At 45.6% G+C, this 14,541-nt stretch overlaps 52 pseudogenes; all 52 read right to left on the bottom strand.

Annotated features, from left to right (window-relative positions):
- Nucleotides 1-352: 352 nt before the first annotated feature.
- Nucleotides 353-471, bottom strand: LOC140081556 (5S ribosomal RNA; annotated as a pseudogene).
- Nucleotides 472-730: 259 nt separating this feature from the next.
- LOC140081555 (5S ribosomal RNA) lies at nt 731-849 on the bottom strand (annotated as a pseudogene).
- A 70-nt stretch (nt 850-919) lies between these two features.
- LOC140097477 (5S ribosomal RNA) lies at nt 920-1,038 on the bottom strand (annotated as a pseudogene).
- Nucleotides 1,039-1,108: 70 nt separating this feature from the next.
- LOC140097285 (5S ribosomal RNA) lies at nt 1,109-1,227 on the bottom strand (annotated as a pseudogene).
- A 70-nt stretch (nt 1,228-1,297) lies between these two features.
- Nucleotides 1,298-1,416, bottom strand: LOC140093112 (5S ribosomal RNA; annotated as a pseudogene).
- A 259-nt stretch (nt 1,417-1,675) lies between these two features.
- On the bottom strand, nt 1,676-1,794 carry LOC140097409 (5S ribosomal RNA; annotated as a pseudogene).
- A 70-nt stretch (nt 1,795-1,864) lies between these two features.
- On the bottom strand, nt 1,865-1,983 carry LOC140081554 (5S ribosomal RNA; annotated as a pseudogene).
- Nucleotides 1,984-2,242: 259 nt separating this feature from the next.
- Nucleotides 2,243-2,361, bottom strand: LOC140089675 (5S ribosomal RNA; annotated as a pseudogene).
- Nucleotides 2,362-2,431: 70 nt separating this feature from the next.
- Nucleotides 2,432-2,550, bottom strand: LOC140090295 (5S ribosomal RNA; annotated as a pseudogene).
- Nucleotides 2,551-2,620: 70 nt separating this feature from the next.
- On the bottom strand, nt 2,621-2,739 carry LOC140081552 (5S ribosomal RNA; annotated as a pseudogene).
- Nucleotides 2,740-2,809: 70 nt separating this feature from the next.
- Nucleotides 2,810-2,928, bottom strand: LOC140078279 (5S ribosomal RNA; annotated as a pseudogene).
- A 70-nt stretch (nt 2,929-2,998) lies between these two features.
- On the bottom strand, nt 2,999-3,117 carry LOC140079086 (5S ribosomal RNA; annotated as a pseudogene).
- A 70-nt stretch (nt 3,118-3,187) lies between these two features.
- LOC140094317 (5S ribosomal RNA) lies at nt 3,188-3,306 on the bottom strand (annotated as a pseudogene).
- Nucleotides 3,307-3,376: 70 nt separating this feature from the next.
- On the bottom strand, nt 3,377-3,495 carry LOC140083541 (5S ribosomal RNA; annotated as a pseudogene).
- A 70-nt stretch (nt 3,496-3,565) lies between these two features.
- Nucleotides 3,566-3,684, bottom strand: LOC140091115 (5S ribosomal RNA; annotated as a pseudogene).
- Nucleotides 3,685-3,754: 70 nt separating this feature from the next.
- On the bottom strand, nt 3,755-3,873 carry LOC140094143 (5S ribosomal RNA; annotated as a pseudogene).
- A 70-nt stretch (nt 3,874-3,943) lies between these two features.
- Nucleotides 3,944-4,062, bottom strand: LOC140081551 (5S ribosomal RNA; annotated as a pseudogene).
- Nucleotides 4,063-4,540: 478 nt separating this feature from the next.
- Nucleotides 4,541-4,659, bottom strand: LOC140085852 (5S ribosomal RNA; annotated as a pseudogene).
- A 70-nt stretch (nt 4,660-4,729) lies between these two features.
- LOC140090363 (5S ribosomal RNA) lies at nt 4,730-4,848 on the bottom strand (annotated as a pseudogene).
- A 70-nt stretch (nt 4,849-4,918) lies between these two features.
- Nucleotides 4,919-5,037, bottom strand: LOC140087227 (5S ribosomal RNA; annotated as a pseudogene).
- A 70-nt stretch (nt 5,038-5,107) lies between these two features.
- Nucleotides 5,108-5,226, bottom strand: LOC140081550 (5S ribosomal RNA; annotated as a pseudogene).
- A 70-nt stretch (nt 5,227-5,296) lies between these two features.
- On the bottom strand, nt 5,297-5,415 carry LOC140088032 (5S ribosomal RNA; annotated as a pseudogene).
- Nucleotides 5,416-5,674: 259 nt separating this feature from the next.
- On the bottom strand, nt 5,675-5,793 carry LOC140089865 (5S ribosomal RNA; annotated as a pseudogene).
- A 69-nt stretch (nt 5,794-5,862) lies between these two features.
- LOC140084827 (5S ribosomal RNA) lies at nt 5,863-5,981 on the bottom strand (annotated as a pseudogene).
- Nucleotides 5,982-6,051: 70 nt separating this feature from the next.
- Nucleotides 6,052-6,170, bottom strand: LOC140083983 (5S ribosomal RNA; annotated as a pseudogene).
- A 629-nt stretch (nt 6,171-6,799) lies between these two features.
- LOC140081549 (5S ribosomal RNA) lies at nt 6,800-6,918 on the bottom strand (annotated as a pseudogene).
- A 70-nt stretch (nt 6,919-6,988) lies between these two features.
- LOC140090294 (5S ribosomal RNA) lies at nt 6,989-7,107 on the bottom strand (annotated as a pseudogene).
- A 72-nt stretch (nt 7,108-7,179) lies between these two features.
- Nucleotides 7,180-7,298, bottom strand: LOC140090545 (5S ribosomal RNA; annotated as a pseudogene).
- Nucleotides 7,299-7,368: 70 nt separating this feature from the next.
- On the bottom strand, nt 7,369-7,487 carry LOC140086178 (5S ribosomal RNA; annotated as a pseudogene).
- A 70-nt stretch (nt 7,488-7,557) lies between these two features.
- Nucleotides 7,558-7,676, bottom strand: LOC140078278 (5S ribosomal RNA; annotated as a pseudogene).
- A 70-nt stretch (nt 7,677-7,746) lies between these two features.
- LOC140093124 (5S ribosomal RNA) lies at nt 7,747-7,865 on the bottom strand (annotated as a pseudogene).
- A 70-nt stretch (nt 7,866-7,935) lies between these two features.
- Nucleotides 7,936-8,054, bottom strand: LOC140078277 (5S ribosomal RNA; annotated as a pseudogene).
- A 70-nt stretch (nt 8,055-8,124) lies between these two features.
- LOC140089256 (5S ribosomal RNA) lies at nt 8,125-8,243 on the bottom strand (annotated as a pseudogene).
- A 70-nt stretch (nt 8,244-8,313) lies between these two features.
- On the bottom strand, nt 8,314-8,432 carry LOC140094142 (5S ribosomal RNA; annotated as a pseudogene).
- A 70-nt stretch (nt 8,433-8,502) lies between these two features.
- Nucleotides 8,503-8,621, bottom strand: LOC140081548 (5S ribosomal RNA; annotated as a pseudogene).
- Nucleotides 8,622-8,872: 251 nt separating this feature from the next.
- Nucleotides 8,873-8,991, bottom strand: LOC140083153 (5S ribosomal RNA; annotated as a pseudogene).
- Nucleotides 8,992-9,061: 70 nt separating this feature from the next.
- On the bottom strand, nt 9,062-9,180 carry LOC140078275 (5S ribosomal RNA; annotated as a pseudogene).
- A 259-nt stretch (nt 9,181-9,439) lies between these two features.
- LOC140092402 (5S ribosomal RNA) lies at nt 9,440-9,558 on the bottom strand (annotated as a pseudogene).
- A 70-nt stretch (nt 9,559-9,628) lies between these two features.
- LOC140092091 (5S ribosomal RNA) lies at nt 9,629-9,747 on the bottom strand (annotated as a pseudogene).
- Nucleotides 9,748-9,817: 70 nt separating this feature from the next.
- LOC140089898 (5S ribosomal RNA) lies at nt 9,818-9,936 on the bottom strand (annotated as a pseudogene).
- A 259-nt stretch (nt 9,937-10,195) lies between these two features.
- On the bottom strand, nt 10,196-10,314 carry LOC140089864 (5S ribosomal RNA; annotated as a pseudogene).
- Nucleotides 10,315-10,384: 70 nt separating this feature from the next.
- Nucleotides 10,385-10,503, bottom strand: LOC140084826 (5S ribosomal RNA; annotated as a pseudogene).
- A 70-nt stretch (nt 10,504-10,573) lies between these two features.
- LOC140089897 (5S ribosomal RNA) lies at nt 10,574-10,692 on the bottom strand (annotated as a pseudogene).
- A 70-nt stretch (nt 10,693-10,762) lies between these two features.
- LOC140081547 (5S ribosomal RNA) lies at nt 10,763-10,881 on the bottom strand (annotated as a pseudogene).
- Nucleotides 10,882-10,951: 70 nt separating this feature from the next.
- Nucleotides 10,952-11,070, bottom strand: LOC140078274 (5S ribosomal RNA; annotated as a pseudogene).
- A 440-nt stretch (nt 11,071-11,510) lies between these two features.
- LOC140097527 (5S ribosomal RNA) lies at nt 11,511-11,629 on the bottom strand (annotated as a pseudogene).
- Nucleotides 11,630-11,699: 70 nt separating this feature from the next.
- LOC140081546 (5S ribosomal RNA) lies at nt 11,700-11,818 on the bottom strand (annotated as a pseudogene).
- Nucleotides 11,819-11,888: 70 nt separating this feature from the next.
- LOC140090292 (5S ribosomal RNA) lies at nt 11,889-12,007 on the bottom strand (annotated as a pseudogene).
- Nucleotides 12,008-12,079: 72 nt separating this feature from the next.
- Nucleotides 12,080-12,198, bottom strand: LOC140090543 (5S ribosomal RNA; annotated as a pseudogene).
- Nucleotides 12,199-12,268: 70 nt separating this feature from the next.
- On the bottom strand, nt 12,269-12,387 carry LOC140086166 (5S ribosomal RNA; annotated as a pseudogene).
- Nucleotides 12,388-12,457: 70 nt separating this feature from the next.
- On the bottom strand, nt 12,458-12,576 carry LOC140078273 (5S ribosomal RNA; annotated as a pseudogene).
- A 448-nt stretch (nt 12,577-13,024) lies between these two features.
- Nucleotides 13,025-13,143, bottom strand: LOC140089255 (5S ribosomal RNA; annotated as a pseudogene).
- Nucleotides 13,144-14,541: the final 1,398 nt, after the last annotated feature.

Below are 14,541 nucleotides of genomic sequence, written 5' to 3'. Positions count from 1 at the left end.
CAGTCTCCCATGCTGGTACTTGCCAAGCCTTAAGCCGCATCGCTGCTGTGATCCGACAAGAGCACGCACATTCAGCTTAGAATGGCCGTTGACACCAGCTGTTCAATTTGAACCTTCTTTTACTATCTCATAGAGAAACTAACACAATTTTCAGGTTCAAAAAGGTCAACGGAACTTGGGATTCCCAGCCAGTCTCCCATGCTGGTAGTTACCAAGCCTTAAGCTGCATTGCTGCTGTCATCTGACGAGAGCAGGCACATTCAGCTTAGAATGGCCGTTGACAGCAGCTGTTCAATTTGAACCTTCTTTTACCATCTTTGACAGAGAAACTAACAATTTTCAGGTTCAAAAAGGTCAACAGAACTTGGGATTCCCAGCCAGTCTCCCATGCTGGTACTTGCCAAGCCTTAAGCTGCATTGCTGCTGCGATCTGACGAGAGCAGGCACATTCAGCTTAGAATGGCCGTTGACAGCAGCTGTTCAGTTTGAACCTTCTTTTACTATCTCATAGAGAAACTAACACAATTTTCAGGTTCAAAAAGGTCAACGGAACTTGGAATTCGCAGCCAGTCTCCCATGCTGGTACTTGCCAAGCCTTAAGCCGCATCGCTGCTGTGATCCGACAAGAGCAGGCACATTCAGCTTAGAATGGCCGTTGACAGCAGCTGTTCAATTTGAACCTTCTTTTACTATCTCATAGAGAAACTAACACAATTTTCAGGTTCAAAAAGGTCAACAGAACTTGGGATTCCCAGCCAGTCTCCCATGCTGGTACTTGCCAAGCCTTAAGCTGCATTGCTGCTGCGATCTGACGAGAGCAGGCACATTCAGCTTAGAATGGCCGTTGACAGCAGCTGTTCAATTTGAACCTTCTTTTACTATCTCATAGAGAAACTAACACAATTTTCAGGTTCAAAAAGGTCAACGGAACTTGGGATTCCCAGCCAGTCTCCCATGCTGGTACTTACCAAGCCTTAAGCTGCATTGCTGCTGCCATCTGACGAGAGCACGCACATTCAGCTTAGAATGGCCGTTGACAGCAGCTGTTCAATTTGAACCTTCTTTTACTATCTCATAGAGAAACTAACACAATTTTCAGGTTCAAAAGGGTCAACAGAACTTGGGATTCCCAGCCAGTCTCCCATGCTGGTACTTGCCAAGCCTTAAGCTGCATTGCTGCTGCGATCTGACGAGAGGAGGCACATTCAGCTTAGAATGGCCGTTGACAGCAGCTGTTCAATTTGAACCTTCTTTTACTATCTCATAGAGAAACTAACACAATTTTCAGGTTCAAAAAGGTCAACGGAACTTGGGATTCCCAGCCAGTCTCCCATGCTGGTACTTGCCAAGCCTTAAGCTGCATTGCTGCTGCGATCTGACAAGAGCAGGCACATTCAACTTAGAATGGCCGTTGACAGCAGCTGTTCAGTTTGAACCTTCTTTTACTATCTCATAGAGAAACTAACACAATTTTCAGGTTCAAAAAGGTCAACGGAACTTGGGATTCGCAGCCAGTCTCCCATGCTGGTACTTGCCAAGCCTTAAGCCGCATCGCTGCTGTGATCCGACAAGAGCACGCACATTCAGCTTAGAATGGCCGTTGACACCAGCTGTTCAATTTGAACCTTCTTTTACTATCTCATAGAGAAACTAACACAATTTTCAGGTTCAAAAAGTTCAACGGAACTTGGGATTCCCAGCCAGTCTCCCATGCTGGTACTTACCAAGCCTTAAGCTGCATTGCTGCTGCCATCTGACGAGAGCAGGCACATTCAGCTTAGAATGGCCGTTGACAGCAGCTGTTCAATTTGAACCTTCTTTTACCATCTTTGACAGAGAAACTAACAATTTTCAGGTTCAAAAAGGTCAACAGAACTTGGGATTCCCAGCCAGTCTCCCATGCTGGTACTTGCCAAGCCTTAAGCTGCATTGCTGCTGCGATCTGACGAGAGCAGGCACATTCAGCTTAGAATGGCCGTTGACAGCAGCTGTTCAGTTTGAACCTTCTTTTACTATCTCATAGAGAAACTAACACAATTTTCAGGTTCAAAAAGGTCAACGGAACTTGGAATTCGCAGCCAGTCTCCCATGCTGGTACTTGCCAAGCCTTAAGCCGCATCGCTGCTGTGATCCGACAAGAGCAGGCACATTCAGCTTAGAATGGCCGTTGACAGCAGCTGTTCAATTTGAACCTTCTTTTACTATCTCATAGAGAAACTAACACAATTTTCAGGTTCAAAAAGGTCAACAGAACTTGGGATTCCCAGCCAGTCTCCCATGCTGGTACTTGCCAAGCCTTAAGCTGCATTGCTGCTGCAATCTGACGAGAGCAGGCACATTCAGCTTAGAATGGCCGTTGACAGCAGCTGTTCAATTTGAACCTTCTTTTACTATCTCATAGAGAAACTAACACAATTTTCAGGTTCAAAAAGGTCAACGGAACTTGGGATTCCCAGCCAGTCTCCCATGCTGGTACTTACCAAGCCTTAAGCTGCATTGCTGCTGCCATCTGACGAGAGCAGGCACATTCAGCTTAGAATGGCCGTTGACAGCAGCTGTTCAATTTGAACCTTCTTTTACTATCTCATAGAGAAACTAACACAATTTTCAGGTTCAAAAAGGTCAACAGAACTTGGGATTCCCAGCCAGTCTCCCATGCTGGTACTTGCCAAGCCTTAAGCTGCATTGCTGCTGCGATCTGACGAGAGCAGGCACATTCAGCTTAGAATGGCCGTTGACAGCAGCTGTTCAATTTGAACCTTCTTTTACTATCTCATAGAGAAACTAACACAATTTTCAGGTTCAAAAAGGTCAACGGAACTTGGGATTCCCAGCCAGTCTCCCATGCTGGTACTTGCCAAGCCTTAAGCTGCATTGCTGCTGCGATCTGACGAGAGCAGGCACATTCAGCTTAGAATGGCCGTTGACAGCAGCTGTTCAGTTTGAACCTTCTTTTACTATCTCATAGAGAAACTAACACAATTTTCAGGTTCAAAAAGGTCAACGGAACTTGGTATTCCCAGCCAGTCTCCCATGCTGGTACTTGCCAAGCCTTAAGCTGCATTGCTGCTGCGATCTGACGAGAGCAGGCACATTCAGCTTAGAATGGCCGTTGACAGCAGCTGTTCAATTTGAACCTTCTTTTACCATCTTTGACAGAGAAACTAACAATTTTCAGGTTCAAAAAGGTCAACAGAACTTGGGATTCCCAGCCAGTCTCCCATGCTTGTACTTGCCAAGCCTTAAGCTGCATTGTTGCTGCGATCTGACGAGAGCAGGCAAATTCAGCTTAGAATGGCCGTTGACAGCAGCTGTTCAATTTGAACCTTCTTTTACTATCTCATAGAGAAACTAACACAATTTTCAGGTTCAAAAAGGTCAACGGAACTTGGGATTCCCAGCCAGTATCCCATGCTGGTACTTGCCAAGCCTTAAGCTGCATTGCTGCTGCGATCTGACGAGAGCAGGCACATTCAGCTTAGAATGGCCGTTGACAGCAGCTGTTCAATTTGAACCTTCTTTTACTATCTCATAGAAAAACTAACACAATTTTCAGGTTCAAAAAGGTCAACAGTACTTGGGATTCCCAGCCAGTCTCCCATGCTGGTACTTGCCAAGCCTTAAGCTGCATTGCTGCTGCGATCTGACGAGAGCAGGCACATTCAGCTTAGAATGGCCGTTGACAGCAACGGTTCAATTTGAACCTTCTTTTACCATCTTTGACAGAGAAACTAACAATTTTCAGGTTCAAAAAGGTCAACGGAACTTGGGATTCCCAGCCAGTCTCCCATGCTGGTACTTGCCAAGCCTTAAGCTGCATTGCTGCTGCGATCTGACGAGAGCAAGCACATTGAGCTTAGAATGGCCGTTGACAGCAGCTGTTCAATTTGAACCTTCTTTTACTATCTCATAGAGAAACTAACACAATTTTAAGGTTCAAAAAGGTCAACAGAACTTGGGATTCCCAGCCAGTCTCCCATGCTGGTACTTGCCAAGCCTTAAGCTGCATTGCTGCTGCGATCTGACGAGAGCAGGCACATTCAGCTTAGAATGGCCGTTGACAGCAGCTGTTCAATTTGAACCTTCTTTTACTATCTCATAGAGAAACTAACACAATTTTCAGGTTCAAAAAGGTCAACGGAACTTGGGATTCCCAGCCAGTCTCCCATGCTGGTACTTGCCAAGCCTTAAGCTGCATTGCTGCTGCCATCTGACGAGAGCAGGCACATTCAGCTTAGATCTGACGAGAGCAGGCACATTCAGCTTAGAATGGCCGTTGACAGCAGCTGTTCAATTTGAACCTTCTTTTACCATCTTTGACAGAGAAACTAACAATTTTCAGGTTCAAAAAGGTTAACAGAACTTGGGATTCCCAGCCAGTCTCCCATGCTGGTACTTGCCAAGCCTTAAGCTGCATTGCTGCTGCCATCTGACGAGAGCAGGCACATTCAGCTTAGAATGGCCGTTGACAGCAGCTGTTCAATTTGAACCTTCTTTTACCATCTTTGACAGAGAAACTAACAATTTTCAGGTTCAAAAAGGTCAACAGAACTTGGGATTCCCAGCCAGTCTCCCATGCTGGTACTTGCCAAGCCTTAAGCTGCATTGATGCTGCGATCTGACGAGAGCAGGCACATTCAGCTTAGAATGGCCGTTGACAGCAGCTGTTCAGTTTGAACCTTCTTTTACTATCTCATAGAGAAACTAACACAATTTTCAGGTTCAAAAAGGTCAACGGAACTTGGTATTCCCAGCCAGTCTCCCATGCTGGTACTTGCCAAGCCTTAAGCTGCATTGCTGCTGCCATCTGACGAGAGCAGGCACATTCAGCTTAGAATGGCCGTTGACAGCAGCTGTTCAATTTGAACCTTCTTTTACCATCTTTGACAGAGAAACTAACAATTTTCAGGTTCAAAAAGGTCAACAGAACTTGGGATTCCCAGCCAGTCTCCCATGCTTGTACTTGCCAAGCCTTAAGCTGCATTGTTGCTGCGATCTGACGAGAGCAGGCACATTCAGCTTAGAATGGCCGTTGACAGCAGCTGTTCAATTTGAACCTTCTTTTACTATCTCATAGAGAAACTAACACAATTTTCAGGTTCAAAAAGGTCAACAGAACTTGGGATTCCCAGCCAGTCTCCCATGCTGGTACTTGCCAAGCCTTAAGCTGCATTGCTGCTGCGATCTGACGAGAGCAGGCACATTCAGCTTAGAATGGCCGTTGACAGCAGCTGTTCAATTTGAACCTTCTTTTACCATCTTTGACAGAGAAACTAACAATTTTCAGGTTCAAAAAGGTCAACGGAACTTGGGATTCCCAGCCAGTCTCCCATGCTGGTACTTGCCAAGCCTTAAGCTGCATTGCTGCTGTGATCTGACGAGAGCAGGCACATTCAGCTTAGAATGGCCGTTGACAGCAGCTGTTCAGTTCGAACCTTCTTTTACTATCTCATAGAGAAACTAACACAATTTTCAGGTTCAAAAATGTCAACGGAACTTGGTATTCCCAGCCAGTCTCCCATGCTGGTACTTGCCAAGCCTTAAGCTGCATTGCTGCTGCCATCTGACGAGAGCAGGCACATTCAGCTTAGAATGGCCGTTGACAGCAGCTGTTCAATTTGAACCTTCTTTTACTATCTCATAGAAAAACTAACACAATTTTCAGGTTCAAAAAGGTCAACAGTACTTGGGATTCCCGGCCAGTCTCCCATGCTGGTACTTGCCAAGCCTTACGCTGCATTGCTGCTGCGATCTGACGAGAGCAGGCACATTCAGCTTAGAATGGCCGTTGACAGCAGCTGTTCAATTTGAACCTTCTTTTACTATCTCATAGAGAAACTAACACAATTTTCAGTTCAAAAAGGTCAACGGAACTTGGGATTCCCAGCCAGTCTCCCATGCTGGTACTTGCCAAGCCTTAAGCTGCATTGCTGCTGCGATCTGACGAGAGCAGGCACATTCAGCTTAGAATGGCCGTTGTCAGCAGCTGTTCAATTTGAACCTTCTTTTACTATCTCATAGAGAAACTAACACAATTTTCAGGTTCAAAAAGGTCAACGGAACTTGGGATTCCCAGCCAGTCTCCCATGCTGGTACTTGCCAAGCCTTAAGCTGCATTGCTGCTGCGATCTGACGAGAGCAGGCACATTCAGCTTAGAATTGCCGTTGACAGCAGCTGTTCAATTTGAACCTTCTTTTACTATCTCATAGAGAAACTAACACAATTTTCAGGTTCAAAAAGGTCAACGGAACTTGGGATTCCCAGCCAGTCTCCCATGCTGGTACTTGCCAAGCCTTAAGCTGCTGCAATCTGACGAGAGCAGGCACATTCAGCTTAGAATGGCCGTTGACAGCAGCTGTTCAATTTGAACCTTCTTTTACTATCTCATAGAGAAACTAACACAATTTTCAGGTTCAAAAAGGTCAACAGAACTTGGGATTCCCAGCCAGTCTCCCATGCTGGTACTTGCCAAGTCTTAAGCCGCATCGCTGCTGTGATCCGACAATAGCAGGCACATTCAGCTTAGAATGGCCGTTGACAGCAGCTGTTCAATTTGAACCTTCTTTTACTATCTCATAGAGAAACTAACACAATTTTCAGGTTCAAAAAAGTCAACGGAACTTGGGATTCCCAGCCAGTCTCCCATGCTGGTACTTACCAAGCCTTAAGCTGCATTGCTGCTGCCATCTGACGAGAGCAGGCACATTTAGCTTAGAATGGCCGTTGACAGCAGCTGTTCAATTTGAACCTTCTTTTACTATCTCATAGAGAAACTAACACAATTTTCAGGTTCAAAAAGGTCAACAGAACTTGGGATTCCCAGCCAGTCTCCCATGCTGGTACTTGCCAAGCCTTAAGCTGCATTGCTGCTGCGATCTGACGAGAGCAGGCACATTCAGCTTAGAATGGCCGTTGACAGCAGCTGTTCAATTTGAACCTTCTTTTACTATCTCATAGAGAAACTAACACAATTTTCAGGTTCAAAAAGGTCAACGGAACTTGGGATTCCCAGCCAGTCTCCCATGCTGGTACTTACCAAGCCTTAAGCTGCATTGCTGCTGCCATCTGACGAGAGCAGGCACATTCAGCTTAGAATGGCCGTTGACAGCAGCTGTTCAATTTGAACCTTCTTTTACCATCTTTGACAGAGAAACTAACACAATTTTCAGGTTCAAAAAGGTCAACAGAACTTGGGATTCCCAGCCAGTCTCCCATGCTGGTACTTGCCAAGCCTTAAGCTGCATTGCTGCTGCGATCTGACGAGGGCAGGCACATTCAGCTTAGAATGGCCGTTGACAGCAGCTGTTCAATTTGAACCTTCTTTTACTATCTCATAGAGAAACTAACACAATTTTCAGGTTCAAAAAGGTCAACGGAACTTGGGATTCCCAGCCAGTCTCCCATGCTGGTACTTGCCAAGCCTTAAGCTGCATTGTTGCTGCGATCTGACGAGAGCAGGCACATTCAGCTTAGAATGGCCGTTGACAGCAGCTGTTCAGTTTGAACCTTCTTTTACTATCTCATAGAGAAACTAACACAATTTTCAGGTTCAAAAAGGTCAACGGAACTTGGGATTCCCAGCCAGTCTCCCATGCTGGTACTTGCCAAGCCTTAAGCTGCATTGCTGCTGCGATCTGACGAGAGCAGGCACATTCAGCTTAGAATGGCCGTTGACAGCAGCTGTTCAATTTGAACCTTCTTTTACCATCTTTGACAGAGAAACTAACAATTTTAAGGTTCAAAAAGATCAACAGAACTTGGGTTTCCCAGTCAGTCTCCCATGCTTGTACTTGCCAAGCCTTAAGCTGCATTGTTGCTGCGATCTGACGAGAGCAGGCACATTCAGCTTAGAATGGCCGTTGACAGCAGCTGTTCAATTTGAACCTTCTTTTACTATCTCATAGAGAAACTAACACAATTTTCAGGTTCAAAAAGGTCAACGGAACTTGGGATTCCCAGCCAGTCTCCCATGCTGGTACTTGCCAAGCCTTAAGCTGCATTGCTGCTGCGATCTGACGAGAGCAGGCACATTCAGCTTAGAATGGCCGTTGACAGCAGCTGTTCAATTTGAACCTTCTTTTACTATCTCATAGAAAAACTAACACAATTTTCAGGTTCAAAAAGGTCAACAGTACTTGGGATTCCCAGCCAGTCTCCCAAGCAGATACTTGCCAAGCCTTAAGCTGCATTGCTGCTGCGATCTGACGAGAGCAGGCACATTCAGCTTAGAATGGCCGTTGACAGCAACGGTTCAATTTGAACCTTCTTTTACCATCTTTGACAGAGAAACTAACAATTTTCAGGTTCAAAAAGGTCAACGGAACTTGGGATTCCCAGCCAGTCTCCCATGCTGGTACTTGCCAAGCCTTAAGCTGCATTGCTGCTGCGATCTGACGAGAGCAAGCACATTGAGCTTAGAATGGCCGTTGACAGCAGCTGTTCAATTTGAACCTTCTTTTACTATCTCATAGAGAAACTAACACAATTTTCAGGTTCAAAAAGGTCAACAGAACTTGGGATTCCCAGCCAGTCTCCCATGCTGGTACTTGCCAAGCCTTAAGCTGCATTGCTGCTGCGATCTGACGAGAGCAGGCACATTCAGCTTAGAATGGCCGTTGACAGCAGCTGTTCAATTTGAACCTTCTTTTACTATCTCATAGAGAAACTAACACAATTTTCAGGTTCAAAAAGGTCAACGGAACTTGGGATTCCCAGCCAGTCTCCCATGCTGGTACTTGCCAAGCCTTAAGCTGCTGCGATCTGACGAGAGCAGGCACATTCAGCTTAGAATGGCCGTTGACAGCAGCTGTTCAATTTGAACCTTCTTTTACTATCTCATAGAGAAACTAACACAATTTTCAGGTTCAAAAAGGTCAACAGAACTTGGGATTCCCAGCCAGTCTCCCATGCTGGTACTTGCCAAGTCTTAAGCTGCATTGCTGCTGCGATCTGATGAGAGCAGGCACATTCAGCTTAGAATGGCCGTTGACAGCAGCAGTTCAATTTGAACCTTCTTTTACTATCTCATAGAGAAACTAACACAATTTTCAGGTTCAAAAAGGTCAACGGAACTTGGGATTCCCAGCCAGTCTCCCATGCTGGTACTTGCCAAGCCTTAAGCTGCATTGCTGCTGCGATCTGACGAGAGCAGGCACATTCAGCTTAGAATGGCCGTTGACAGCAGCTGTTCAGTTTGAACCTTCTTTTACTATCTCATAGAGAAACTAACACAATTTTCAGGTTCAAAAAGGTCAACGGAACTTGGAATTCGCAGCCAGTCTCCCATGCTGGTACTTGCCAAGCCTTAAGCCGCATCGCTGCTGTGATCCGACAAGAGCACGCACATTCAGCTTAGAATGGCCGTTGACAGCAGCTGTTCAATTTGAACCTTCTTTTACTATCTCATAGAGAAACTAACACAATTTTCAGGTTCAAAAAGGTCAACGGAACTTGGGATTCCCAGCCAGTCTCCCATGCTGGTACTTGCCAAGCCTTAAGCTGCATTGCTGCTGCCATCTGACGAGAGCAGGCACATTCAGCTTAGAATGGCCGTTGACAGCAGCTGTTCAATTTAAACCTTCTTTTACCATCTTTGACAGAGAAACTAACAATTTTCAGGTTCAAAAAGGTCAACAGAACTTGGGATTCCCAGCCAGTCTCCCATGCTTGTACTTGCCAAGCCTTAAGCTGCATTGTTGCTGCGATCTGACGAGAGCAGGCACATTCAACTTAGAATGGCCGTTGACAGCAGCTGTTCAGTTTGAACCTTCTTTTACTATCTCATAGAGAAACTAACACAATTTTCAGGTTTAAAAAGGTCAACAGAACTTGGGATTCCCAGCCAGTCTCCCATGCTGGTACTTGCCAAGCCTTAAGCTGCATTGCCGCTGCGATCTGACGAGAGCAGGCACATTCAGCTTAGAATGGCCGTTGACAGCAGCTGTTCAGTTCGAACCTTCTTTTACTATCTCATAGAGAAACTAACACAATTTTCAGGTTCAAAAATGTCAACGGAACTTGGTATTCCCAGCCAGTCTCCCATGCTGGTACTTGCCAAGCCTTAAGCTGCATTGCTGCTGCGATCTGACGAGAGCAGGCACATTCAGCTTAGAATGGCCGTTGACAGCAGCTGTTCAATTTGAACCTTCTTTTACTATCTCATAGAAAAACTAACACAATTTTCAGGTTCAAAAAGGTCAACAGTACTTGGGATTCCCGGCCAGTCTCCCATGCTGGTACTTGCCAAGCCTTACGCTGCATTGCTGCTGCGATCTGACGAGAGCAGGCACATTCAGCTTAGAATGGCCGTTGACAGCAGCTGTTCAATTTGAACCTTCTTTTACTATCTCATAGAGAAACTAACACAATTTTCAGGTTCAAAAAGGTCAACGGAACTTGGGATTCCCAGCCAGTCTCCCATGCTGGTACTTGCCAAGCCTTAAGCTGCATTGCTGCTGCGATCTGACGAGAGCAGGCACATTCAGCTTAGAATGGCCGTTGTCAGCAGCTGTTCAATTTGAACCTTCTTTTACTATCTCATAGAGAAACTAACACAATTTTCAGGTTCAAAAAGGTCAACAGAACTTGGGATTCCCAGCCAGTCTCCCATGCTGGTACTTGCCAAGCCTTAAGCTGCATTGCCGCTGCGATCTGACGAGAGCAGGCACATTCAGCTTAGAATGGCCGTTGACAGCAGCTGTTCAATTTGAACCTTCTTTTTCTATCTCATAGAAAAACTAACACAATTTTCAGGTTCAAAAAGGTCAACAGAACTTGGGATTCCCAGCCAGTCTCCCATGCTGGTACTTGCCAAGCCTTAAGCTGCATTGCTGCTGCGATCTGACGAGAGCAGGCACATTCAGCTTAGAATGGCCGTTGACAGCAGCTGTTCAATTTGAACCTTCTTTTACCATCTTTGACAGAGAAACTAACAATTTTCAGGTTCAAAAAGGTCAACGGAACTTGGGATTCCCAGCCAGTCTCCCATGCTGGTACTTGCCAAGCCTTAAGCTGCATTGCTGCTGCGATCTGACGAGAGCAGGCACATTCAGCTTAGAATGGCCGTTGACAGCAGCTGTTCAATTTGAACCTTCTTTTACTATCTCATAGAGAAACTAACACAATTTTCAGGTTCAAAAAGGTCAACGGAACTTGGGATTCCCAGCCAGTCTCCCATGCTGGTACTTGCCAAGCCTTAAGCTGCTGCAATCTGACGAGAGCAGGCACATTCAGCTTAGAATGGCCGTTGACAGCAGCTGTTCAATTTGAACCTTCTTTTACTATCTCATAGAGAAACTAACACAATTTTCAGGTTCAAAAAGGTCAACAGAACTTGGGATTCCCAGCCAGTCTCCCATGCTGGTACTTGCCAAGTCTTAAGCCGCATCGCTGCTGTGATCCGACAATAGCAGGCACATTCAGCTTAGAATGGCCGTTGACAGCAGCTGTTCAATTTGAACCTTCTTTTACTATCTCATAGAGAAACTAACACAATTTTCAGGTTCAAAAAGGTCAACGGAACTTGGGATTCCCAGCCAGTCTCCCATGCTGGTACTTACCAAGCCTTAAGCTGCATTGCTGCTGCCATCTGACGAGAGCAGGCACATTTAGCTTAGAATGGCCGTTGACAGTAGCTGTTCAATTTGAACCTTCTTTTACTATCTCATAGAGAAACTAACACAATTTTCAGGTTCAAAAAGGTCAACAGAACTTGGGATTCCCAGCCAGTCTCCCATGCTGGTACTTGCCAAGCCTTAAGCTGCATTGCTGCTGCGATCTGACGAGAGCAGGCACATTCAGCTTAGAATGGCCGTTGACAGCAGCTGTTCAATTTGAACCTTCTTTTACTATCTCATAGAGAAACTAACACAATTTTCAGGTTCAAAAAGGTCAACGGAACTTGGGATTCCCAGCCAGTCTCCCATGCTGGTACTTACCAAGCCTTAAGCTGCATTGCTGCTGCCATCTGACGAGAGCAGGCACATTCAGCTTAGAATGGCCGTTGACAGCAGCTGTTCAATTTGAACCTTCTTTTACCATCTTTGACAGAGAAACTAACACAATTTTCAGGTTCAAAAAGGTCAACAGAACTTGGGATTCCCAGCCAGTCTCCCATGCTGGTACTTGCCAAGCCTTAAGCTGCATTGCTGCTGCGATCTGACGAGGGCAGGCACATTCAGCTTAGAATGGCCGTTGACAGCAGCTGTTCAATTTGAACCTTCTTTTACTATCTCATAGAGAAACTAACACAATTTTCAGGTTCAAAAAGGTCAACGGAACTTGGGATTCCCAGCCAGTCTCCCATGCTGGTACTTGCCAAGCCTTAAGCTGCATTGTTGCTGCGATCTGACGAGAGCAGGCACATTCAGCTTAGAATGGCCGTTGACAGCAGCTGTTCAGTTTGAACCTTCTTTTACTATCTCATAGAGAAACTAACACAATTTTCAGGTTCAAAAAGGTCAACGGAACTTGGGATTCCCAGCCAGTCTCCCATGCTGGTACTTGCCAAGCCTTAAGCTGCATTGCTGCTGCGATCTGACGAGAGCAGGCACATTCAGCTTAGAATGGCCGTTGACAGCAGCTGTTCAATTTAAACCTTCTTTTACCATCTTTGACAGAGAAACTAACAATTTTAAGGTTCAAAAAGATCAACAGAACTTGGGTTTCCCAGTCAGTCTCCCATGCTTGTACTTGCCAAGCCTTAAGCTGCATTGTTGCTGCGATCTGACGAGAGCAGGCACATTCAGCTTAGAATGGCCGTTGACAGCAGCTGTTCAATTTGAACCTTCTTTTACTATCTCATAGAGAAACTAACACAATTTTCAGGTTCAAAAAGGTCAACGGAACTTGGGATTCCCAGCCAGTCTCCCATGCTGGTACTTGCCAAGCCTTAAGCTGCATTGCTGCTGCGATCTGACGAGAGCAGGCACATTCAGCTTAGAATGGCCGTTGACAGCAGCTGTTCAATTTGAACCTTCTTTTACTATCTCATAGAAAAACTAACACAATTTTCAGGTTCAAAAAGGTCAACAGTACTTGGGATTCCCAGCCAGTCTCCCAAGCAGATACTTGCCAAGCCTTAAGCTGCATTGCTGCTGCGATCTGACGAGAGCAGGCACATTCAGCTTAGAATGGCCGTTGACAGCAACGGTTCAATTTGAACCTTCTTTTACCATCTTTGACAGAGAAACTAACAATTTTCAGGTTCAAAAAGGTCAACGGAACTTGGGATTCCCAGCCAGTCTCCCATGCTGGTACTTGCCAAGCCTTAAGCTGCATTGCTGCTGCGATCTGACGAGAGCAAGCACATTGAGCTTAGAATGGCCGTTGACAGCAGCTGTTCAATTTGAACCTTCTTTTACTATCTCATAGAGAAACTAACACAATTTTCAGGTTCAAAAAGGTCAACAGAACTTGGGATTCCCAGCCAGTCTCCCATGCTGGTACTTGCCAAGCCTTAAGCTGCATTGCTGCTGCGATCTGACGAGAGCAGGCACATTCAGCTTAGAATGGCCGTTGACAGCAGCTGTTCAATTTGAACCTTCTTTTACTATCTCATAGAGAAACTAACACAATTTTCAGGTTCAAAAAGGTCAACGGAACTTGGGATTCCCAGCCAGTCTCCCATGCTGGTACTTGCCAAGCCTTAAGCTGCTGCGATCTGACGAGAGCAGGCACATTCAGCTTAGAATGGCCGTTGACAGCAGCTGTTCAATTTGAACCTTCTTTTACTATCTCATAGAGAAACTAACACAATTTTCAGGTTCAAAAAGGTCAACAGAACTTGGGATTCCCAGCCAGTCTCCCATGCTGGTACTTGCCAAGTCTTAAGCTGCATTGCTGCTGCGATCTGATGAGAGCAGGCACATTCAGCTTAGAATGGCCGTTGACAGCAGCAGTTCAATTTGAACCTTCTTTTACTATCTCATAGAGAAACTAACACAATTTTCAGGTTCAAAAAGGTCAACGGAACTTGGGATTCCCAGCCAGTCTCCCATGCTGGTACTTGCCAAGCCTTAAGCTGCATTGCTGCTGCGATCTGACGAGAGCAGGCACATTCAGCTTAGAATGGCCGTTGACAGCAGCTGTTCAATTTGAACTTTCTTTTACCATCTTTGACAGAGAAACTAACAATTTTCAGGTTCAAAAAGGTCAACAGAACTTGGGATTCCCAGCCAGTCTCCCATGCTGGTACTTGCCAAGCCTTAAGCTGCATTGCTGCTGCGATCTGACGAGAGCAGGCACATTCAGCTTAGAATGGCCGTTGACAGCAGCTGTTCAGTTTGAACCTTCTTTTACTATCTCATAGAGAAACTAACACAATTTTCAGGTTCAAAAAGGTCAACGGAACTTGGGATTCCCAGCCAGTCTCCCATGCTGGTACTTGCCAAGCCTTAAGCTGCATTGCTGCTGCGATCTGACGAGAGCAGGCACATTCAGCTTAGAATGGCCGTTGACAGCAGCTGTTCAATTTGAACCTTCTTTTACTATCTCATAGAAAAACTAACACAATTTTCAGGTTCAAAAAGGTCAACAGTACT

Source organism: Engystomops pustulosus, chromosome 9, assembly GCF_040894005.1.
Source record: "Engystomops pustulosus chromosome 9, aEngPut4.maternal, whole genome shotgun sequence".
In the NCBI taxonomy this organism is placed as follows: Eukaryota; Metazoa; Chordata; class Amphibia; order Anura; family Leptodactylidae; genus Engystomops; species Engystomops pustulosus.
The sequence above is the reverse complement of the archived record's forward strand: the minus strand, read 5'-3'. Positions and strand labels throughout refer to the sequence as shown.